The sequence below is a fragment of the Ovis canadensis genome, chromosome 18 (assembly GCF_042477335.2).
Source record: "Ovis canadensis isolate MfBH-ARS-UI-01 breed Bighorn chromosome 18, ARS-UI_OviCan_v2, whole genome shotgun sequence".
Lineage (NCBI taxonomy): Eukaryota > Metazoa > Chordata > Mammalia > Artiodactyla > Bovidae > Ovis > Ovis canadensis.
In genome coordinates, this window is record NC_091262.1 from 66,353,055 (window position 1) to 66,368,950 (window position 15,896).

The following is a 15,896-nucleotide window of genomic DNA, read 5'->3' on the forward strand; positions in this document are numbered from 1 at the left end:
AGCTTTGACCATCAGAAGCTCTTTCACTTGACATTCAAGTCTCTGACATACCACCACTGTGTGTATACATGTCTCTGTGTGTGATCATGAGTTGTGTACTAAACTATAAATTATCCTCTGGCACTACAAGATGCTCCAGGCTCATCTTATGCATTTCCTTTACTAGTCCTACAATCAATAGCCCTTGATTATTATTTTGGAGAATGGTACTAGAAATTGTAATCCAGGTATCAACCATGAACACTGCTACTGAGTTTCATTGCTTCTAGGCACTTTCAGCTCATAGAGCAAGAAAATATATGTATAGAGCTAACCTATATGTAGGCATACATCTGTAACTCTGTCTATATCTAGCCATCCATATACATGTGTTCATACTGACTTCTACAATTTTAATCCATTATCCCATGGGTTATTATAGTCTCACCCTTATGATTATGAATAAATGCCCACTCTAAAACTGAAAAACCTGACTTTCACCTTCTACTATCCATTTCCTTAATGATTTAATTCCTCTGAACATGTACAGCACTGTCAGAATTATTAACCTATGTCCCCATGGAAAGAACTCTATCAAATAGAAAACTAAATTAGAATGTTTATGGTATAATTCCTTTTGCTTTCAGTTTAAATAGTCCATGACATAGTCATTCAGGTCAGCACAGTTTACTTCACTCCCTTTAATTAGTGCTATGAACTGAAAATTTGATCCCTCCAAAATCATGTATTGAAATCCTAACCCCCCAGCATGATAATATATGTAGATAGGTCCTTTGGGAAGTGATTAGGTCATGAAGAAGGAGACTTCATGAATGGCATTAGTGACATTATACTAAAAGAGATCCCACAGAGCTTCTCCTTCCACTGTGTGAGGGCACAAGAAATTTGCAACTCAAAGAGAGCCCTCATTCAATCATGCTGGTTGATCTTGGACTTCCAGTCTCCAGGTATATGGAGAAACAATATATTTCTGCCATTCATAAGCTGACTAGCTTGTGGTATTTTGTGATAACAATCAAAATGGACTAAGAGTGAAAAAGCTTGTTAAATATATGTGAAATACAGGTGGTTTACTTGTCATTCTGCATTTTATTCTAGGCACCTTTGAACTCCAAAATAATATATTCTTAAAAATTTTAAATACACTAAATTTCAACAGATTTTGGCAAAGGCACAATGTCATACAACTGCAGTTACATATCATAGAGAACAGGTTAACCTCTGAAAAACTCCCTATGCTCTATCTTTTCAAATTTCCTCTCCCCTGCCCTCACAGTATGGCATGCTTATATTTGTCTGTCTATACTTTTGCCTCTTCCAGAGTGGTATGTAATTGAAATCATATAACTCATACTTTTTTCACAATGACATCTTTTACTTAGTAATGTGCATTTAATATTCATCAATGTCTTTGATGACTTGATAGTCATTTTTATTGCTGAAAAAAAATTCAATTGTATGGATATCACACAGATTTTCTGAGGTCCATTTACTTATTGGAGGACATGATGCCACTTTCATTTTTAGGCAATTATGAATAAACCTGCTATAAACATTTATGCACAGTTTTTTGGTGGACGTAAGTTTTCAAATCATTTTGATAAGTACCTAAGTGTGTGACTGCTGGTTGATAATCTACGGTTAGCTTTGTAAGACACAACCAAACTCTTCCCAAGTGGTTGTACCATTTTTCATTCCCAACTGTAATAAGTGAGAGTTCCAGCTACTCCTCATCCTCACCAGGATTGTTGCATCTGGGTCATTCTAATAGGCATTTACCAGTATCTCGATGCTTTAATTTGCAATTCCTTAATGATGTTCACAATCTATACTTATCTGCCAGTTGTATATCTTCTTAGGTTAGGTATCTGTTCTGTTTGCCCATTTTGAAGTTCTCTTTCTTGCTGTTTAGTTTTATGAATTCTTTCTAACTTGAGTATCAGGAGCTTTACTATGTATATGCTTTTCAAATATTTTTCCCAGTCAGTGGTTTGTCTATATTTTCTTAACAGTGGCTCTGAGAAAGAAGTTTTAAATATTAATAAAGTGCTACATGTCAATTTTTTCTTTCATGGATGTTGCTTTTGGTGTTGCATCTAAAATCTCATCACCAAACTGAACATCACCTAGATTTTCTTCTAGTTTTCTACTAGAAGTCTTATAGTTTCACACTTTACCTTTAGATCTACATTTCATTTTGAGTCAATTTCTATAAAATATGCAAGGTCCATGTCTAGGTTATTGCTATCATTTTGTATATTTTGTGGGACAACATATTTTTTTCATAGCTATTTTTTGAACAATGATGAGAATGAATCTCATCTTTTCTAAAGGATTTTGCCTTCATTTACCATTTTATTCATATTGGGTAAGAATATTTTGTATATGATTTTTGTTGCAGCTATATTCATATACGTGACTGACTTTTAATTTTCCAGTTAACTATTGTATACCAATAATATTTTTGAATTATATGTCATTGGGGAATATCCTTATTCTAGTATTTATTTTAAACTTTTTTTATATTGGTGTATAGCTGATTAAAAATATTGTCATAGTTTCAGGTGGACAGCAAAAGGACTCAGCCATACATATCCTTATTATATTATTTAAAAGGTTTTGTATAGGAATTATCCTATGGCTTTTCACTGTAGGCAGATACATATCTAATGATTCAATTTCTTTGGTAATTAGAGGGCTTTTCAGTATTTATATTGTATTTATATACATACTTCATAGAATGAGTAAATTTTTTTTAAGTGAGATGCCACTTTATATTACAAAGAACAGAGGTTGTCCCAGTTTAACAGAGGGTATGTGAAATGTGGACCAGTTTACATAAGCTCAGCTTGTACTGCTTGAAGTATGCTTTCAAATGGAATGGGAAAGATTCTGTCCCTTTCCAGGAAAAGGATACCCAGTGTAGTAAGCAATTATCAAAATACATCGCAGCAAATCACATCTTGTGTCCAAACATGCATGCCATATAACTGTTGTGGTTCCTCTTATGAGAAATAATTATTCATATTCTTGAATCTGGACTGGTTGAGCCTTCTATTGACCAATATGATGTGGCAGAAGAGATAGATGATTCTGGAGCATAGAACATAAGAGGGCTTGCACCCTCTGTTCTCATTTTAGAAATTTGAGAACTTTATGTATGAAGTATAGTCTAAATTACTTTAGATGAGAGGTCATATGGCAGAAAATTGAGGCATCCAGCAGGAATGACCTTGGGACTTTCTGTTTAATCCATCCATGGGGTGAATATAGTCATGAGTGAGTTTTCAGCCTCATAAAAATGCCACATGCTACACTTAAAAAAATCAGTCTTCATCTAATGAATTCCAATTTAGCCACTTTTACATCTTTTCCATAGTTTCCACACTCATTATAGATGTTGCTTTTGTTGTTCAGCTGCTAAGTCATATCTGCTAAGTCATTTGCAACACCATGGACTATAGCATGCCAGGCTTCCCTGTACTTCACTGTTTTCCAGAGTTGGCTCAAACTCATGTCCATTGAGTCGACGACAGCATCCAAACTCCTGTTGCCCTCCTCTCCACCAGCCCACAGTCTTTCCCAGCATCAGGATCTTTTTCAATGAGTCTACTCTTCTCATCAGGTGGCTGAAGTATTAGAGCTTGAGTTTAGCATCGTCTTTCCAATGAACATTCAGGGTCGATTTCCTTTCGAGTAGACTGGTTTGATCTCTGCAGTCCAAGGGAGTCTCAGGAGTCTTATCCAACACCACAATTTGAAACCATCAGTTCTTTGGTGCTTAGACTTCTTTATGGTCCAACTCTCACATCTGTACATGAATACTGGAAAAAAACATGGCTTTGACTATATAGACCTTTGCCAGCAAAGTGATATCTCTGCTTTTTAATACACTATCAAGGTTTGTCATAGCTTTTCTTCCAAGGAGCAAGCAACTTTTAATTTCATGGCAGCAGTCACTGTCTGCAATGACTCTGGAGCCCAAGAAAATGAAATCTGATAATATTTCCACTTTTTCCCCATTTATTTGCCATAAAGTGATGGGAGATTTTGCCATGATCTTTGTTTTTTGAACATTGAGTTTTAATCCAGCTTCTTTACTGTAGACTCCTGAGAGTCCCTTGGACTGCAAGAAGATCCAACCAGTCAGTCCTAAAGGAAATCAGTCCCGAATATTCATTGGAAAGACCGATACTGAAGCTGAAACTGCAATATGTTGGCTACCTGATGCAAAGAATTTATTCACTAGAAAAGACCCTGATGCTGGAAAGATTGAAGGAAGAAGGAGAGGGGAAGACAGAGGATGAAATGGTTGGATGGCATCATTGACTCAATGGACATGAGCTTGAGTAAGCTCCAGTAGTTGGTAATGGACAGGGAAGACTGGCATGCTGCAGTCCATGGGGTCGCAAAGAGCTGGACACAACTGAGCAACTGAACGGATTTGAACTTCACTCTCCTCTTTCACCTTCATCAAGAGGCACTTTAGTTTTGCTTTACTTTCTGCCAATAAAATGTTATCATCTGGATATCTGAGATTGTTGGTATTTCTCCTGGCAATCTTGATTCCATGTGATGATGGATTCTTGGAGTGTGGGTTGTGAGTTGTCCAGTCAAATGGGTTGTGAGTCATCCAGCCCAGCATTTCACATGATGTACCCTGCATAGAAGTTAAGTAAGCAGGGTGACAATATTCAACTTTGTCATACTCCTTACCCTATTTAGAACCAGTCAGTTGTTCAGTTCCTGGTTCTAACTGCATACAGGTTTCTAAGGAGACAGGTAAGGTGATCTTGTATTCCCATCTCTTTAAGAATTTTCCACATTTTTTTAATGATCCACACAGTCAAAAGCTTTAGCATAGTAAATGAACCCCCCCCCCCCCGCTTTTTTCTGGAATTCTCTTGCTTTCTCTATGATCCAGTGAACGTTGGCAATTTGATCTCTGGCTCCTCTCTTGCCTTTTCTAAATCTAGTTTGTACATTTGGTTCATGTGCTGCTGAAGCCTAGCCTGAAGGATTTTGAGCATAATCTTGCAAACATGAGAAATGAGCTCAATTGTACAGTAGTTTAAATATTTTTTTTGGCATTTCTTTGGGATTGGAATGAAAACTGACCTTTTACAGTCCTGTGGCCACTGTTGCATTTTCCAAATTTGCTAAGATATTGAGTGTAGCACTTTAACAGCATTATCTTTTCCAGCTAAAACTCCATTACCTCACTACCTTTGTTGGTAGTCATGTTCCCTAAGGCTCATTTGACTTCATACTTCAGGAATCCATCACCTGGATAAATTACCTCCAGGAATGTCATCATCTCCCCTAACATTGTCCATAGTAACACTTTCTAAGGACTACTTGACTTCACACACCAGGATGTTTGGCTCCAGGTGAGTGAGCATAACATCATGGTGATCCAGGTCATTAAGACCTTTTTTTGTATAGTCCTTCTGTGTATTCTTGTCACCTCTTAATCACTTTGGCTTCTGTTAGGTACTTATTTATTCATTTATTTGGTCTTTATTGTGCCCATTCTTTCATGACATTTTCCCTTGATATCTCCAGTTTTCTTGAAGAGATCTCGTCTTTCCCATTCTATTGTTTTCCTCTATTTCTTTGCATTGTTCATTCAAGGTCTTTTTATTTCTCTGCGATATTCTCTGGAACTCTGCATTCAACTGGGTATATATTTCCCTTTCTTCCTTGTCTTTTACTTCTTTTCTTTCCTCAGCTATTAAAGCTTCCTCAGGCAACTATTTTGCCTTCTTGCATTTCTTTTTCTTTCGGTTGGTTTAGGTCACTGCCTCCAGTACAATTATGAACCTCTGTCCATAGTTCTTCAATAACTCTATCTACCAGGCCCAACCCCTTGAATCTGTGTATAACCTCAACTGTATAATCATAAGGAGTTTGATTTAGGTCATACCTGAATGGCCTAGTGGTTTTCCCTACTTTCTTCAATCCAGAGGTTAAAGTGCCTGCCTCCAGTGCGGGAGACCTGAGTTCGATCCCTGAGTCAGGAAGATCCCCTGGAGAAGGAAATGGTAACCCACTCCAGTATTCTTGCCTGGAAAATCCCATGGACGGAGAAGCCTGGTAGGCTACCATTCATGGGGTCGCAAAGAGTCTGACACGACTGAGCGACTTCACTTTCACTTTCACTAAGCCTGCATTCTGCAATAAGGAGCTCATGATCTGAGCCATTATCACCTCTAGGTTTTGTTTTTGCTGACTTATCCAGCTTCTTCATCTTTGGCTGCAAACAATATAATCAATCTGATTTCATTATTGACCGTATGGTGTTGTCTATGTATAGAGTCGTCTCGGGTCATTAGAAGAGAGTGTTTGCCATGACCAGGGTGTTCTCTCGGCAAAACTTTGTTAGCCTTTGCCCTGATTCATTTTCACTCCAAGGTCAAACTTACCTGTTACTCCAGGTATCTCTTGACTTCCTACTTTTGCATTCCAATCCCCTACGATGGAAAGAACATCTTCCCTCCCTCCTTCCCTCTGTCCCTCCCTCCCTCCTTCCCTCCCTCCTTCCCTCCTTCCTTCCCTCCGTCCCTCCCTCCTTCCTTCCTTCCTTTCTTTCTTGTTTTTTAAGGTATTACTTTAGCTCTTTCCAAAATGGCCTCATGTGAAGACCAACAAACATCCTCTGTTCCTTTCTGGATATGCCTTATTGTTGATGTGACAGCCAGAACTTATAGACCACAGCATTAAAATCATGCCCAGAGGAAATTTATCTAAGAAACACAGATATTTTCTTCACAAGGTAATCATTCTACTTAAGAATATTACATAGAACTTGCATAAATATGTGAAAAGTGCAGTAACCAATAGACAGTGAAATGGACACTTTTTTCCATATGAGCACTGAAATCAAGAAGACAGAATGCAGCCTTGTTCAATCTTACCTGGAAACCTGAAAGTCCAGGAAATCAAATTTTTCACAGTTCTTCATATGTCTCTTATCGATGGCAAAATTGCCCTAAGTATTGATTTAGGGCTTATAAATAATTTTTCCTAGTCAAATTCTCATAATTAATGAAGATTGACTGTATATGACATATACGTGGACATTTCCAAATACAAATACTTTTGCAGAGTAGAAATAATTAGAGTTGCTAGATATGGAACTCCCCAGTTGAAGTAAAAAAGTGTGACGTATCTTCTGTAGATAACCAGGGAATAGTGACAGCCAGCAGTGCAACGTAGTATAAAAATTTCCATTTCCATGACTATTTGAAGAATTTGAACCCCAGCTTGGGCTTCCAGGTGTTGCTAGTGGTAAAAGAATCCACTTGCCAATGCAGGAAACATAAGAGACATGGGTTTGATCCCTGGATCTAGAAGATTCCCTGGAGGAGGGCATGGCAATCCACTCCAGGATTCTTGTCTGGAGAATTCCATGGACAGAGGGGCCTGAAAGGCTACAGTCCATGAGAGTCACAAAGAGTTGGACATGACTGAGGCAACTTAGCACACACGCATTAACCTCAACTTGGCAACCTGTTAATGGAATAGCCTTAGGCAAGTAGCTCATCATTTCTGATTCTGAATATCATTTGCTCTCTTGTAAAAAAACAATAACAACAAAATATAATCTACTAGGATATGCTATTTTTAGGATTTAAAAATATATGTGTTATATATATATATATATATATATATATATATATATATATATTCTCCCTAGGAACAGTAGTTCAGTGTTCACTAATTTAATGTTAATGGAGATTTTATTTAAAAAAAAACTACCATGAATAATGAAAACTAATTGAATATATGTGTGTTTATGTGCTTTGTATAAATATGTAATTATACATATAATATGTAATTATGTTTTGTATAAATATTTTATACATATATACAATCGTGTGTCTGTGTGTTTAGAGAACACACTGATGAAATATTATATCCATTCAATAGACCATTATTCAGTTGCAAAAAAAGGTACAGACTACTGACAAAGGCTCAAATACACTATGTTCTGTGAAAGTAGCCAGACACAAGAGACTACGCTAGGATTCCATTTACATAAAATGCCCAGAAAATATAAATTTATTGAGTTATTCTCTCAAAAAATAAGTACATTATTGGTGGCTAGGAGTTGGTGGTAGGAGTGGGAATTAGCTGTAAAGAGGCATGAGGGAATTTATTGTAGAGAAGGAAATGTCCTAGAAATGATATGTTGATGGTCACATTACTCAGTAAAGTTGTTAAAAATAATCATAGAATTGTACACTGAAATGGTTGAATTTTATGACATAAATCTGTTATTTACTGTAACTGTTTCATATTAAAACTGTTATAAAGTAATAAGGGTGACATTTTAGTGAGTTATTTTACTCTTGGGGATATCTACTTTGTAATCACCACCTAGAGTTCACAAACAATGCTTTCCTTAGTTTCCTGAATTATATTTATTGAATCCCATGCTATGCATCTCTTGTCTTACTGTCTCTTCTGCATCACTGTTTATTCTTGTTACCTGTACATTTGATGTTAAATCTACTGTAGCATTTCTGAAGTCCACTATATGTCCAAAATGTAATGCCTCTATCATCTTTTTAATGTATCAGTTAATTTTAAAAAACATTGGCTACTGTGCTTGCACAATACCAATTTCTGAGGATGGAATACTAACTAAAACAGACATAATACCTATCCTTTGGGCTTACCTTATGGCTTAGACAGTAAAGAATCTTCCTGCAATGTGGGAAACCTGGAGAAGGGAATGGGTACTTTCTCCAGTATTCTTGCCTGGAGAAGTATATGGACAGAGGAGCCTGGTGGGGCTTCCACAAAGAGTCGGACACGATTGAGCAACTAAGCACTGGACAGCACAGCAGAAAGGTTAATTGCTCAAGAAATTAGAATAATCTACCTCAATCCTCTCTAGCTTATACACACACTCTGAAACACCTGACAGTTTCACTCCACTTAACCATTTGGAGATGAAATGGAGTGAAAAGAAAATAATGCTAAACACCCTGAATTCCTCACTCACTGAACTTCTACCACTGGACCTAAATACAAACATCGTATGATTTCTGTGTTTTCTTCACATTAGTAAAGCTGGCAAAGGTTGTGGGTTGGACCCTGACTTGGTTCTCAAACCATAACATGGCTCTGCTGTTCTTGAAGTTGAAGTCCTTGTGGTTACACTGGGACTCAGAGCATCATCTGGATAAACTAAGTAAGCTGCTGTTGTAGCTTCTCACTTACGAAGATCAAACTTTGTAGTGCTCTCCACACAAATACACTTAGAAACATTATTCTGTTTCTGAGAAGTAGGATTGTTCTTACCTCATCATCCTGCTAAGACTGTTAAATAACAGGTTTGTTGGCACTGGCTAGCTCATAAACACAGAATATAGAATAAATAAATCAGTTTTTGCACTGAAAAATAAAACTTCATGCATATTTCTCTTAAGATGCCAAAAAGACAGGATCAAGGATACTGATATCCTATTTACTTTTTGGAATTTTTGTTTTTATCTGCAGATCAAGATGCAGGAAAATTCCCATGAATCACATCTGTTTTAACGTCACCTGCACAAACTCAAAGGCAGTATTGCCATTCCACTATTGTGTTTTTGAAAAAGATATAACAGTATCATGTAATTGTTCTTGCTATGTTTTTCTCTTTTAAATTTCTCTTTATGACATCACATCTGAGCATTTTCTGCTCAGTAGTTATGACACTTGTCTCCAGAAATTCATGAGATATTTGCAACATGAAATAGGTTCTAATGAAGTCGTTTTGACCATTAATATCTTTGGGTAACGATGGAACCTCAGAGGAGGTGACTAATGTAATCTGTTGTGGTCAAACTGCTATTCAAACTGGCTATGCTATTTGCATTTCTACCATAAAAACTGAAGAACTCTTGGCATATAGCAACCCTACTCAAAATTCTTCACTAAAAAAACAAACAAACAAAAAAAACTGCAATATATATATTTTAAAATCTTCTGATCTCTCTTTTATAAAATCCCTATTTTTCATATGCTATATGAGACACAACAGAGGCAATACCCTTTTTTTTTTTCATATCAACTGCTCTTAGCAACATATAGGATCTTCTAGACCAAATAATAACTATTGATCAAAACCTCCTTGTAAATAATAGTGGACTCGTAACTAAATTATGTCCAAAGTTAAGTAACCCAAAGTGACTTCTATCAGCTACTTTCCTTAAGAGATACTTTCACTTTCTTCTTTGGCCCTCCATTTGACCACTACCTAAAAAGTTGATACAACATCTTGTATCATATGGTTTAGAACCATGTCTTAGGATTGCTGGAAGAGTTAACTGTGAGTTGAGAATTTCCTAAAGTAGAGACATTATTCTAACTTTGGACAGCTTGCCTTCAGGTTGAGTAAGGTGGTTAAAAAAAATACTAAAATAAACTGCTATATTGTTTACAGCACTGATATACGATTTTCTTAATCATAGCCATTCTCATTCTAAAATTTTAAGAATGATGGTAATCATTGCTTTTGGCAATAAGAGAAATACATTTATTTCTCAACACAGAAGTACCAGAATTACATAATATATTTTAGTCCAAAATAAATGTTACTGAACACTGCTCATCAGAACTGGAATATTAAGGGAAAGGAAAATCATAGAGGCAACTTCTGGCATGACTAGGGGGAATATAGGCAAATAAGAGGGTGTTGCATAGCAATCTAAAGAACAAATTATACATAATGACAAAAAACTACATTTTCTATGAATCATTTATTCTTAAGTAAAACATTAAAAATTTTTAAGCCTATGAAATTGTTGGTAAAAAGGTTGATAATATCTATCACATAAGGAAAACATGGTCATTTACGGACTAGAATACAATAAGTACTTAATCAATGTGCGTGCTAAGTTGCTTCAGTCGTGTCCAACTCTGAGCAACCCTATGGACTGCAGTACACCAGGATCCTCAGTCCATGGGATTCTCCAGGCATGAATACTGGAGTGGGCTGCTGTGCCCTCCTCCAGGGGATCTTCCTGACCCAAGTATGCATCTCTTATGGCTGCTGCATTGGCAGGCGGGTTCTTTACCACTAGCACCACCTGGGAAGCCCTAATCAATGTGAGTCACTGCTGTTTGTTTTACTCAGTATTATTTTGTATTCCCTTTTTATTAACACTGAAAGATTGGTTTTATCTCAGGACACTTCAAGTTCTAAGTAAAGTGCTTTGCATATTTAAATGACCAAAATAATTGTGAAATTTAAAAACTCTTTATTCAAAATTATTTTTCTTACTATTGGGGAATGTCTTAATGGAATTAAAATATACTAAATTTTTAATTATACATAACCATTTTCTAAATAATTCTTATTTATGAAAGCAACTAATGCCTAAGTATGTGTCTAGTCTAAAATCATATAATGATTTGGTTCAGAAGTACAGCCACAGGACCCAGATATTTTAATCACAGTTAGGTCTCTTTACTCCAAATCCCACACACACAGTTTTTTAACTCTCTTTTCCTTAACATATTTTTTTCATACATTCTACTGAATTTTCTTTCATGTCATAAGAAAATACAAAATTATTATTATTTTAGTAAGGGAGTTTACAAATTACCTTTTTTTTTTTTTACTGTTTTTATTCATCTTAAATTTTTCAGTTATTGTGTATAAAAAAGTCTTAAAAAGGCACATATATTCTCAACCCAGGAATCAAACCAGGATCTCCAGCATTGCAGGCAGTTTCTTTACCAACTGAGCTGTGAGGGAAGGCCCCTAAATATATCCAACATCTTATAAATAAGCATCCTTACTGTATATTGCCTATAGTTTGCCAAAAGAGATTATTTCTAAGATAAAGGGGAATAGTAAATACGTGGCAATTCAAATTCTGCACCACTTTCACCTTCCATTAAAAATGAATTATTATATTAACATTTATATGCTTTAGTGGAATTGTCTTATTGTAAAGATGCACCTCTTCTGAAGAGTTGACTCATTGGTAAAGACTCTGATGCTGGGAGGGATTGGGGGCAGGAAAAGGGGAAGACCGAGGATGAGATGGCTGGATGGCATCCCCGACTCGATGGACGTGAGTTTGAGTGAACCCTGGGAGTTGGTGATGGACAGGGAGGTCTGGTGTGATGTGATTCATGGGGTTGCAAAGGGTCGGACAAGACTGAGCTACTGAACTGAACTGAAAGGTGCACACACTCTTTGATAGTTAGACTGTGGCAGTGGTTGTCAGTTTTAGCCACTACTAAGATGCATCACTGACTCGATGGACGTGAGTCTGAGTGAACTCCAGGAGTTGGTGATGGACAGGGAGGCGGGGCGTGCTGCGATTCATGAGGTCGCAAAGAGTCGGACACGACTGAGTGACTGAACTGAACTGAACTGAACTGAAGATGAATATGGGTTGTATCAGTTCAGTTCAGTTCAGTCCAACTCTCACATCCATACATGACCACTGGAAAAACCATAGCCTTGACTAGACAGACCTTTGTTGGCAAAGTATTATCTCTGCTTTTGAATATGCCATCTTGATTTGTCATAACTTTCCTTCCAAGGAGCAAGCGTCTTTTAATTTCATGGCTGCAGTCACCATCTGCAGTGATTTTGGAGCCCCCCAAAATAAAGTCTGACACTGTTTCCACTGGTTCCCCATCTATTTCCCATGAAGTGATGGGACCAGATTCCATGATCTTAGTTTTCTGAATGTTGAGCTTTAACCAACTTTTTCACTCTCTTCTTTCACTTTCATCAACAGGCTTTTTAGTTCCTCTTCACTTTCTGCCATAAGGGTGGTGTCATCTGCATATCTGAGGTGACTGATATTTCTCCCAGCAATCTAGATTCCAGCTTGTGCTTCGAGACCCATATATCATGATCTGTTTAAATCACTGTTATTTCCATTGTATTTCTGCTTCAATAGTCTACTGAAACTTTGGAAATAGGAAACCTGTTTAAGTTTGAAACATGTTTAAAATAGATTAAAAAGTTTTGAAGTCTTTCTAGCCATTGTCAAACCAAGATATACAGATATTCCCAAACCTAATTTCTGATTAAAACACTTGAGGCTTAATCTTCTCTTCCTACATAGAGAAAAATGCATTGAACTTGCAAAGAAAAATTCCCTTGTTAGTTATTTTTATTACATACAACATTGGCTAGAAAGCAATGTTTAGTGAGCCAGAGGGTGAGAAAATAAATTTGATGAAATATAAGCTATATTTGATGAATAACCTAGAGTTACTCATATATTTTCACTGTGATACTAGTATTTCTGACATTGTCACTAGTACAGAATTTATGTTTATTATGAAATTCTTCCCTTTCACAACTAATATAGATATAGGTAAAGATATGATATTTATAGAACTTGTTGCAAATGTTTGGAAGTATACATCAAGGGATATCGTATGAAACAACCACTGCATTTAAGCATTAACAGCAGTGTTAAATAAAAAGCTTTTGATTAAGAATTAAAAAAAAAAACACATATTTTAGGCATTTTAAATACTTTTGAAGCCAGAAAAAAGATTTATATTTGCTTATTATTATATTTTTTGTATAGGGTCTACACTAGTTGTATAAGAGATTTCATTTATGTGTTCAGCAGTCACCAAATCTCTTTGCTCTTTGGTCTGTGCAGTAAACTATCAAGATACTTACTAAAGTAGCTCATGCTGCTGCTGCTGCTAAGTCGTCTCAGTCAGGTCCGACTCTGTGTGACCCCATAGATGGAAGCCCACCAGGCTCCCCTGTCCCTGGGATTCTCCAGGCAAGAACACTGGAGTGGGTTGCCATTTCCTGCTCCAATAAAGTAGCTCATAGAATTGACTAAATATTCACTTATCGATGCATTTATTCATATAGAAAAATTTCCTTTATTCTTTACCATATAAGTTCTGGAAATGCAGAAGTAACTAATAAGATATGCTTTCATAAATCTTGCTTACTTGGCAAGATAATAAACTACGACATAGCCAAATAAGACACATTTTTGTATTCAAAACTGTATGTCACAAATGAAATAGAATAGTAGAAAATAATAGGCCAAAGTGGGGATTCTGTGTGGGTATTTGTGTGTGTGTGTGTGTGTGTGTGTGTGAGAGAGAGAGAGAGAGAGAGAGAGAGAGAGAGAGAGACAGAGAGAGAGAGATGGGTGTGGATAGAAAGGTATTTTAGCAAAGGTATTCAGGGAATCTTCTCTGAGTAAGGATATAAAGTATGTCATGAATGCTGAGAAGAATCTATGTGATGATAGGTTCAAATAACATTCTTTTTTTCCTCTCCACCTTTACTGAGATAATTGACCTATAGCATTGCATAAATTTAAGGTGTACAGAAGGTTTGTTTGATATACTGATATACTGTAAAATGATTATGACCATAGCATTAGCTAATGCTTCCAGCATGTCACGTAATTACCACTTCTTTTTTGTAGGGAGCACATTTTAGATCTATTCTCTTGTGATAGAGGAAAAACAAATGCCAAACTTTCGCATGAAGAAATCTTAGTGTGACGATGGATTAAAAAACAGTAGAATATAAAGTATAGCATACCAGAATTCATATCATGAAGTAAAGAATGCATAAGAATTGCGTTTGTTAAACTTCATATTTTTTCTATATTTTAATTTATAGATTGATCTAGAGACTATGTATATAGGTGTACAGGCTTACAATAAAAATTAACATTTTTATTTACCATGGATAATGATAAAATGAAAAAAAGGCATTTTCATAAATGTGCTGACTTACAGATATTAATAAATTTAGTGTTATTCTAACAAAGTATTGCATGTACAATTATTAGGATAAATTTTAGAAAGGATGTATTTAATCTCAAATAGATCCAACAGTTAGCCAATAATTACTATAATTTATTAAATATTTGAGCTTCCCAGGTGACTCAGAGGGTAAAGAATCCGCCTGCAGTGTGGGAGACCTGGGTTTGATTCCTGGGATGGAAAGATCCCCTGGAGGAGGGCATGACAACTCACTCATTATTCTTGCTTGGAGAATCGCATGGACAGAGGAGCCTGATGGCCTACAGTCTATATGGTCAGAAAGAGTTGGACATGATTGATTGACTAACACATACATTTAATATTTATCCCAAGTTCTTGGATATTAAATTTGCTATTTAACTGGTAGAAACACATTAAGTTTAATTGAGGAAAAGGGCAAAAGGAATGTGACCCTGTATTCCAAGCCTGAGGACTATTATCAAAAGACTTCATAGATTGTACCTTTTCCTACATCATATATTTGAATGAAGTTGGAAGAAAAGTTCCTGGAAATTAGATACATGAGATTTTGCATTACTGTGTGTTTATTTCAACTATTTAGGATTTAACTCCAAGTTCAGATAAAGTAAGAGTAAACTATAACATCTAAGCTCTATAACTTGACCTTGATGTAAATAGTTTGTTTAGAGAAAGCAAATCGGTAGGTATCAACTTATAGAGGACAACATTAAACATGTTTCCTCTAAATGAATATACTTAATTTGATTATAATCACTTAATGTTTCTTCACGTGGCAAGAGTTCATTCCAATATGACATTGTTTATACACCACCATTTTCACTTCCTAACAAATTGAATATGCTACAAAATAAAGTTGCCAACTCTGTGAATCAAGGCATATTATCTCTCTGAAATATTATTTATTACACATGATGAATTTAATTTAGAATGTGTTTTGCATTGGGAGTTGGTGATGGACAGGGAAGCGCTGCGTGCTACAGTCCAGGAGATTGCAGAGTAAGATACAACTGAGAGACTGAACTGACTGATGTTTTGCATCACAGAAATACTGTTTTCCACTTCATCTCAAATATCTGTTTTATACTAATTGCTTCTTTAATTCCTTTATAAAAAAATAAGAAACTATTCAAAAA